Here is a 10261-nt window from a genome sequence, read left to right on the forward strand (position 1 = left end):
TAAAGTCACGTGACTGTCATATGACGTTCATTCACAAAGTACAGCATGGAGCTTAAGTCCAGCAAGCGCTTGAAGGATATTGCCTGTAGCCATTTGTTACATTTGAAATATAGACTTCACTTACCCTATGTGAAATATTTCATTCTTCAAAAAAAAAAAAGATGTGAAATTTCCATTTTGATTATCAAGCTGTTCACCCACTTTTGCCATGTAAAACACTACATTGATGCGTTCAATTTACGTTGTAATTTTAGGATATGTATCAACTTTAAAATGAGAAGTACAACTAATTTCGGCGTAAAATTGCTTTCCTAACTGCAAATTCTATTTGTGTCCAGTAGATGGTAGGCTAAACCCAGAAAATGTTACTTTGTGCGTTGTGCTGCTGCTTAGTCCTTCCGTGTCAATATTTAAATTACTCACCTGTCTGATCCAAGTATAGGTACTGTGTAAGAAAATTCAAAACATAATCTTTGTCGACAGCTTTGTAATAGGTGATGCCCGTCTAGCATCAATAAATAAAGAACAATGGCCACTCAGACGTGGGCAGAAGTGTTGATGTAGTACCCCTTTTCACCACAAGAGGACTCCTGGCAAATAAGCAAATAAATAAAATACTCATTAAAAACGGTTCTAGAACTGTAACTGTCAGAAATGCAATAGTTGTGCAAAAGTCTGTGGCATTTTTTTCATTTTATACTTTATATTATTATACCTCTTATCCATGTAAGAAGACATATACATCTGTAAGTGGTACCCCTGAAGACTTTCAAAGACTTTTGCACAGGAATATATATCCATTATTTCATGAAAAAACCTATCAATAATCCCAGAAAGTGATGTCTGTATGCATTGCATTACAGGCATTTAGCATATGCTCTTATCCAGAGCAATTTACATTGATTACAGTTTTTTTTACAATGTTATCCCTGACACAGATGTGGGTGAAAGTACCTTGCCCAAGGGTACAGCAGCAGTGCCCCAGAATCAAACCGGCAACCTTTTGGTTACAGGTCCTGCTCCTTAACCACTATGTTATACTGCTGCCCCGCTCTTCATAAAAACCTTTTACAGTATATGTTTCAGGAGTGGAACAGTCAACACAACAGTGACAGAGAATGAGGATTCAAAGCTAATACTGGTGGTAAAAAGATGTCATTCACAGTGAACTGAACAATTGCCTTGGATAGGAATGGTGGGGAAGAGAAGACAGGCAAACCCACAGAATCATGCACAAGATGCTGACAAAATTGAGCATAAGAGGGCATAAGAGGGCATTTCAATCAGCACGCTAATAAATTATTGAAAGCTGTTGTTGTATATTATCACAAAACAGAACTTTTTTTTTTTTTTTTTTTTTTTACTTTTTTTCCTATTGTAATATAAGAAGCAGTAAGAGTGTATGTGAAAAATAAATAGGTTTACACCAAGGACAGAGAAGAGTCAAGGATAACAATCCCTCCCACCCCCCACCCTCACACCCCTAAAGTATAACAGAAAGTGACAGGCTCTACAGAGATAGAGAGGTCAAGAGAGGGGAAGAAAAAGGAGCATGATAAAATAAGAGGTCAAACGGGGGAAAGATCGAATCAAAAAGGTAGGAAGAAATCCATAAACAGATACTGAATATATACACTCAACATCTCATCACAATCCTATGGAGGAAAAAAAGAAATAATTGTCATCTCCATAGGAGTGATAGTATTCTGTGGGATAGAAAGCTATGGAGAAAAAAAACTCAGCAGATCCAAGAAGTGAATGTAAAAAAAATGAATAAAAAATAAACAAAGTGTACCCTAAACAGAGTCTTGAGGTATATGCCAATAGAGAGTATTATTACATTACATTACATTATTGACATTTAGCAGATAGCAGACACTTATCCAGATTACATAAGTTACAAGTTTATATATTATCCATTTATACAGCTGGATATTTACTGAGGGAATTGTGAGTTAAGTAGCTTGCCCAAGGCTACAGTAGCAGTAGGGAACTAAACCGGCAACTTTTTAACTTTTTGGTTATGAACTCTGCTCCTTCCCACTCCTTGCCACAATGCCATGCCTGTTATGATCAAAGGTCAGCTTTGGTGGGGAAAAAAAAAACAAATTCTGCCAGACATATTTTGTTTTCTTCCCATTCAATGATGCTTATGTTGCCTGAATCGATTTTCTTTTCCTTTGCAAGAATATCTATATCTATCTATATATACATATATATATAGATTATATATAGACAGATATAGATATTCTTGCAAATATATATGGTTTAGAATGTTTAATCAATTACTCTATATATACATTATCTCCATAACCTAACCTGGTCAATACCCGAAGCCTGTAAAAATGGCAGATGCACTGCAGAGGGTTCACCACGTTTTCGAGATGAAATCACAGAGGGTTGACAAATGCACGGTTAGATGCCTGACATGTCTGTATTACAGGGAGATAGACATTCTATTAAAATGGAAGATCCCATAATGGACTATGAATCACTGCAGGTAATAGAGTTGCCAGCTTGAATGACTGAGAAGCAGCGGTGAATTCCATTAGGTCCACTTTTGTTTTTAAATCAGTCATTTTATCGCCCCTGCTATTGAGCTACCTTTTGTCTCCTGCTGGCTGGGTGCAATTATCACGGCTTAATATCGAAACGCACGGCTTCTACCACCCCGTTTCCCCCAGCAGTCAATCCACTCGAGTCCTTGGGCCCTACCCACCCGGCCATAGCGATCTCAGATAGCAATTTTCTGTTCACTAAATGCCTGGCTTTCTCACTAAATCACCTGGCAGTTGCTAGATAGACCCGCTTGATACCAAAGCCGTGTACGCTTTCAAGAGCACATTTCGATTCCAGAGCACTACTTTCGCTATGAGGCGGTACATCCACTTTGATTGTTAGCCCACGCTACAATGTGACCTCTGCAGGGACGTTGTCAATCTGAATAGAAGTGCAGTGTTTAACGCATTGAAAGCACCATTCACATTTTGTGCACACATCCAGCATTAGTATCTGTTGCATAAGTCTATCTTGTGGACTTTTTTGTGGGATGAAAAATAGGCCTACAAAACTTCCTGTTTCCGGTGCTTTTTCAGAGAAATCCCCTGTAATGGGAGCTAGAAATGCACAGGTTTTCAGTTACATGCGTGTCCCATCATCTGCAATTTGCTTTTAACATGATCACTGTAACTGGTAATAACATGTTATAATCAGTTTGCAAACTGGGAACACTGCATACCTCTGGCATTCATTTTTGTTAGCAGTCTTTGCCACTGCCTGTTAATCAGCAGCAGTGATTATGTGAAGGTGTTACCTGTATCAGAGGTGTCAGGACGCCAGTAGCCCCCCAGCACCTCTCCCCCTGTCTGTGTAAATGAGGCATCTGATTTTCCCTGTAATCGCAAGAGGGGGGAAACACGGCGTGCAGCACTGTCATGCTCGCCGTCTCCCACACAAAACAAGGGGTTCATTTAACTCTCCAGCGCTGAGTGTCTGTAGCCATCCATCAGCCCACTAGCGTAGGAGGTAATTTCCAGTAGATGTGATACTCTTCAGTTTGAGCGGTGCGGCTGTGAGAATTACCCTGCATGCTGGAGTGAGGAAAATGGCTAGATAGATAGACAAGCATGTGTACCTTTAGAACGGAAGCAAACACTCTAGGTCCAAGGAAAGTGTGTTTTTTATTATTATTGTTATTGTCTTCTGGGAAAATGATTACAACCTAATGCGTTCTTCTGAAGCCTTGGTGGTTTATGATGGCATTACATGCACTTACAGACACACACTGATGTGCAGATGTACATACACATGCACATGTCCACACGTACCCACACACTAATATGGCCTCATTGTTCTCCTTCAGAAATAAGCATCGCCCATAAGCACTTTAGGATGGAGAATATGCACATACACATGCACTCACACGCATACAAACACACAGACAGATGCACACACACACACACACACACACACACACACATGCACACACTAAGATTCCCTAATCATAAATAAAGGTCAACCAAAATGATGTTGTTATAGAGAATGTTTATTGCCACATACCTCCTGCACAACCTGCATTCCCGCCGTTCTCCCCGTCATGACGAATCACGAACAATCAGCCATGGTGGAGGGGTTGTTTCTGCCGACCAAGCAACCCAGAGCGTCTCCAACCACCACCGCCATGACAGCTGTAAGATTAACTTTGTTAGGTGTCGACCCACTCATGCAAACCAAATTAAATTAATGGAACAAATTTCCCCCGTAATTAAGATAAAAATTCATGTCAGCTGTAACCTTGCTGTGCACTAATTATGTACAAATGATTTATCATCTGTTTCGCCCGGAATATTAATCTTCACCTCATTGATAACTGTGGCCGGTGTTAAGAGATGAGAGTTGATTAACAGTGACAGCCTTACCTTCCTGAATGTGCTGCGCTGCCAGCCAATCAGAGCAGCCTGTGCAGCATAATGTGGTTACCCCTTCTTTTATTCAATTAGTCCACATCGAGTGTGCAGGTGGGCATAACGGGTTTCAGAGGTTTTTTTTTTTTGCACACTACAGCAGGGAAACCAAATGATGTGAGAACAGCCCTACAAAAAGTTATTTTTTACAATAGAATGTTTTTCCAGTGAAAAGTTGTGTTTATTAGAGCAAGAAAATATAGGATCAATATTATTTAATTAAGCATTTACTCATTATTATAAGGTTTCTCTTAATTAGCTTAATCAGCATTTTACCTGACTTTAATGATTTAAGGATATTTATTGTCACAAAGGTAAAAATAAATTTAAAAGCTCATCTTGTAAAAAAAAAAGAGCCATGGAAGAAATATCAGACCAAAGTGAATGTTTATTTTTTTCCTTACTGCTCTAATTCATAAAACATTTTTAGAGATTAGTGTAGTATCATGGCATGAAAGCCTACCCATATTTCTGTATTCTGCTCAAATAAATCTTTCACACGGCTGGGCATCATAAACCAGGGGATGTTCTGGACCAGCATACCAGTAGGCTAAACCATGCGTGGAAATGCTTGATGCAGCAGCACATAGATCAATAGGTCATGGTTCATGCTGGGTTTCCATCAGCTCAGTAGCTTCCAAGGGCGCTTGGTAGAGCGGTCCTGACTGCACAAATGTGCACTGCTCTTTATTCCAAGACATCCATGTTTTTCCTCTCCTGTAACCATTCCCTAATTTAGCCCTACCTGCATGGACTTTGTTCCTTCTTGTGGAAATGTTCCAGTCATGTCACTTGTCAAGCCAATGGCCTTCCTAAAATAATTTTCTTCCTCTGCAGTTAGTTCAGTCACTGCTACTTTGACACGACCACTCGTTTGGTAACTGTGTGGTGAGACTGGGCAGTGTTCATTCAGCAAACAGTTTCAGTGATGTGCAATGGATACATCAGAATTTTTACTTTGAGATGAATATTGATGTGGTGTATCTGAACTGTACACCAGGATTAGCATGTAATGTGGCTGAGCAAAGGAGAAGTTCCCACACCAGATCCGGACCCAGTGTGGTCCTTAAGAAGACCAAGGAGGGTCACGAGATGCATGTGAAAATGCATGTATTGTATAGCTCACATGCATACATGAAACTGGAAACACACTTATTTTATATGCAACACATACTTTGGCAAAGAAAAATGTATCTATATTTCTAATTCCATATTTGAAACTGCTGCATTTCATGTGGGATGGAGAACAGAAAGTTAATTTCTGCTGTAGAGGACTGGACTCTAAGCCAATAAGGTTTTGATACAGCTGTGTAAAGATATGCACATATAGGAGCACCAAACTCACCTCCTGCTGTCCAATTCTAGACTATGGGGGTATATATTTTCCTGAGTGGATGTCGTGAAGGAGTGATTGACTTCGGACTTTTCTGTTCCGGGAGTTCAGCAGACAGATATCGGATAACAGTGCAGTTTGGTTTAGAAAATACAGGCGGGCAGCGAGCAGTCCAGTGTAGAAGACTAAAGACGGAAAAAATGCGGCGGCGCTTTGTGAGAGGTACTTCAAAGGTCGCCCCCGATTTTCTGTGTTTAATTTCTTGTTTTTACCGGGAGCTCTTTGTCACGATGGGGTGGAAAAGAGATAAAACCGTACCGTGTCCTAATTGCGAACGCTAGATGGCGCCCCAAGGTCAGGACTTGATGTGAACACTAATTCAGGGCACCTGGCTGCAATTCCGTCTGCGCAGCACCACCATTTAGACGCTTTGTAGCTTCGACATCTTAAATAAAGAGAATCATTTTTATATATTTATGGCTTGACTGGTTTATTCATTTGGTTTTCGTTTTTGATCCTCCAAGAAAAAGTATGTGAAGAGAGAACAAATTGTGATTGTGCATAAATCAGTAAGCCTATCTTTTGTTCTCTCGAGTGGTTTTGGATTTCTATTTCTATAGTCGAAGGCAGCAATCACTGTCCAACAGAATTGCTCTGTAAGGATGATGCATGCTTTATCACTTGTGTTCTGTACACTCTGTAAAGGCCACTATTGTTTTCCATTCTGTTGTTTTGCCAAACAAGTTTTTCACATTTCAGACATTCCACGGAAAACAAAACCCTGACGTATATGTAATTTGTGAAATTACATTACATTACATTACTATTACCACAGCATCTTTTTGTGTAGCATATCAGTTAAACATTAGTTTCATTCTATGCCTTTTTTTTTTTAGCTGTAAAGCATGACTGACAGGAATTCCCGTTGTTGAATTACTGTCTCTTCATTGTGAACAGCAATAAAAATGGCTGAGTAGAGGTAAGATTGCCTCGCCACTCAAAGATCAGATCGGGTTTATGCATATCTTTAGCCTCCCCAGGAGAGCCTGGGAGAAATAGGCCTATTACTCATATTTCTCTATTAATTCCAGCCTTGTCTTTTCAGCTTCGCTGACTCCTCACCGGCGCTCGTGCCGCAAAGCCCAGCAGATGTTTAGCGCAGCTCCACAACTTGTCACAAGCAGTTAGAGCGATTTCTTGATCTGCCCTTGCTCTGCGGAATTGAGGGCGCGCTGCTGCACGCCTGCTCCGACTGCATCTCGAAAAACATTTAGCGATTCTCGTAACGAAACCTTGCCGCCGCGTCCAAGAACGAGTAAAGTGGCTTGTTCAGAAGCTTTCTGCGTCATTTCTTCTACGTGCACACAACTTATGTCATGTTAAATAATGCCTGAGGACTGTTCTGTAAAAACGATAGTTCCCTGTGGAAATGGCATTTAACATGCATATATAAAGCCTGGAATTAATTTGAGGTTTTCAGGAACAAAAGTCGTTGTAAAATCAGCTTCATGGAAAACATTTAACCGAATGTATCAAGCATAAATCAAGTCACTGTCATTATTAGGCTTCCTCTACAAATGCTTTAGAAAGCCAGCCAAACACTTAACACAAAACACTGTGTGCTGAATGAAAAAAGGAAAGAAAACACTGAATCCAGAAACTGACCAAACCACTCAATCATCCATAATGTAGATATTTGCAAGTGGATTTGTAATTGGATGACTTTCTGCCCTGAGTCCAAAACACAAAAACACAATTAATGCATTAAATGGACCCTAAAACTCTGTAACAAATACAACAGCTTTGCTCCTACAGTTACATTTGATCATTGAGCAGACATTCTTATCCACACTGACTTACAAACAAGAAATCTCCCCCTGTTAAGTTTTGACAACAATTTGTCCACATCCCCCTCAATGTGTGATAGGAATCTCAGACAGTGGTGGTTTAGCATTCTTTTCTATCAACAATGGAGACACGAGCTCACGGGGGGGGGGGGGGGGGGGGGGGGTGAAGGGTTAATTAGAAACAAGTGAAAGGTCAGGGGAGATAATACAAGTGCTTAGGCCCATAATGAGGTGAGGGGAGACCACTCTAATAAGGGCTGCTGATATGAGATTTATACTGGGTTTATGACAGTGGGACAAATAGTGCAGATAACAGGAAGGGTCCTCAATATTGGGCAGAACAGGATGATGAATTGGGTGGCTGGCCATGTTCACTTATCGTCAAGGGCCCTGCTCCTAGCCCATGACACCTAATAGGACTCTCCTTCTCGCTCTCTCTCGCTCTCTCTCATGCTGTCCCCATCTCTCTCTGTCTCTCTTTCTGTCCCTCCATCTCTCTCTCTCTCTCTCTCTTTCTTTCTGTCATTCTGCCTTATCCCCACCCTCTGTCTCCCTCGTTCTCTTTCAATCTTTCCCACTCTCCCTCTCTTTTTCTGCCTGATCAGGGTTCAGAATTTCCATGTGGGATGTAATGGTGGAAGGTAACCATCAACATCACATTAACTGATAAGGTTCTGAGGCAGACTGACTGCTTTCCAAATCAATTTACAAGCAATGATATTCCCTTCTTTACACAGTGATAACACCCCCCCCCCCTTCCAAAAAATGGAACTTTTGAGGACTACCATTTTGGCATAAATGTCCAAAGAGAGCTTAAGCTACAGATGAAGTTACTGTCTTCTGCCCCCTGTTTTCATCAGGCAGTGACAGATGCCCTTGGTGTCACTAGAGCTTTCTTCGGTTTGTCATTAGAAAAAGGCAACTCTCATGGGGACCACCTTCCCCCGTTAAACCTGACCACCCTCCTTTAACTGCTGTTGTTATTTATAATCACGGGGAATAAAAGAGATGTAAGGTCTTCTCCTGTGGCGTGGAAGGAGATGGGCAATGGGCAATGACACAACATGCCACACCGCACCAGGCTGTAGAGAGAATCTGGCCTCTGCCCTCCACAGAGGGGATTCACCGAGGGTGCCCTGCCTCTTCCTCTTGCCCCGCCCCACACAGACCCTGAGCAGCAGTAATTGGCTTCCAATGAAAATCCACCTTTGCATTAGCTATTTTATTATTATCTCTCCTTTCAAGTTGCCCATAACTATTCGTTCGGTGCATTTGACTTGCTCCAGCACGTGGCCTAATAGGCTTACTCAATTGGAGTACAGGAATTTGAGTGGATTATGGAAATCCTCTTCTCGGTTACCACTTTCTATTTACACGTATTAGGCCCTTGTGGGATATTCACTGTACCTTCACCAGGATTACATTCTCATTGTGCCGCACAACACTCAGAGCTCAGACCAACTCAGTAACTAGCTCTGCGGATGCTTCAGTCCGAGAGAACTGTCTGTCTGCTTTGGCTCTGCTCTTGTGTATGCCCCTCTGACATGTACAGCTATGTTTTGTATTCTTTGCAGACAGATTTTACACAAACTCAATTTGCTTTCCCTCCTGTAGCACAGCTTATACTGTAGACACAGTAGTTTTCTAAGGCTAGATCTGAATCTCTCATTTACTCATTTACTGATCAAAAATCACAGATATGTCCCTACTTGTTTTTGATTTTGTCACACTGGTGGTTAGCACTGAATACTGAGCGTGCTGTTGACATATTAACCCAAACACACACGTACTTTTTTTACGTGAAAGATAATACCTCTTTCTTAACTAAGATAAACTAATGTATTCCCATTTGATGAATTGTTGACCACAGGATGACATAATGAACTTTTACACTCACTGTAAGCACACACCCCCATGTACGATCCCTTGTTCAATCACTATTATCCAGCATGCTTTTAATTACTAAGGCTTCATCCCTGTAGTAACATAATAGCAAAATGCAATTATCTAAAGTAATAATGAGATAATTGCCTACTAATTAATATCAACAGCACAACAATCACCTGTCATTTGGAGTGATCGTGGTGGATATATGTAACCTTGGTGATTTTATCACTAAGGATATAAAATGAAGCTGTATTAAAGGAGTCTGCCTAGAAGACTGATGCATGGTTTAGGATACTTCTCAGTCTGGAGAGAGTTGCGCTTTTGACCACCTGTGTCATAAATTAAATATTGTGGGTTCAGCTTTGAGGTGTTGCTTACCTGTGAGAGGACAGCATCTCTAAGCTACAGTCCAATAACAATGGCGAAATGGCCTTGTGTTTTCTTCCTCCACCCACCTGTGCCCAGAGTTGTGTGTGATTGACAGTGTAATATCCAATCAGTCACAGGGGTGGGGGCCATGTGATAATAGTTTTCCCCTTTTTAAACAAGAGGTGTCTTGAAACATGATGTTCTCTAGGAAAGCTAAGTCTACTGCTTCAGACTGGTGATTTTCATCAGTCTGGGACTAATACCAAAATATTTCCAAAAGGGTTCAACAAGCTGTGTAATGTTTATCACTGCTTTGCATGGCTCTGACTGCAAACTAATCCTGCAGGGGAACCTCCATGCTC

This window comes from Megalops cyprinoides, chromosome 11 (assembly GCF_013368585.1).
Source record: "Megalops cyprinoides isolate fMegCyp1 chromosome 11, fMegCyp1.pri, whole genome shotgun sequence".
Classification (NCBI taxonomy): Eukaryota; Metazoa; Chordata; class Actinopteri; order Elopiformes; family Megalopidae; genus Megalops; species Megalops cyprinoides.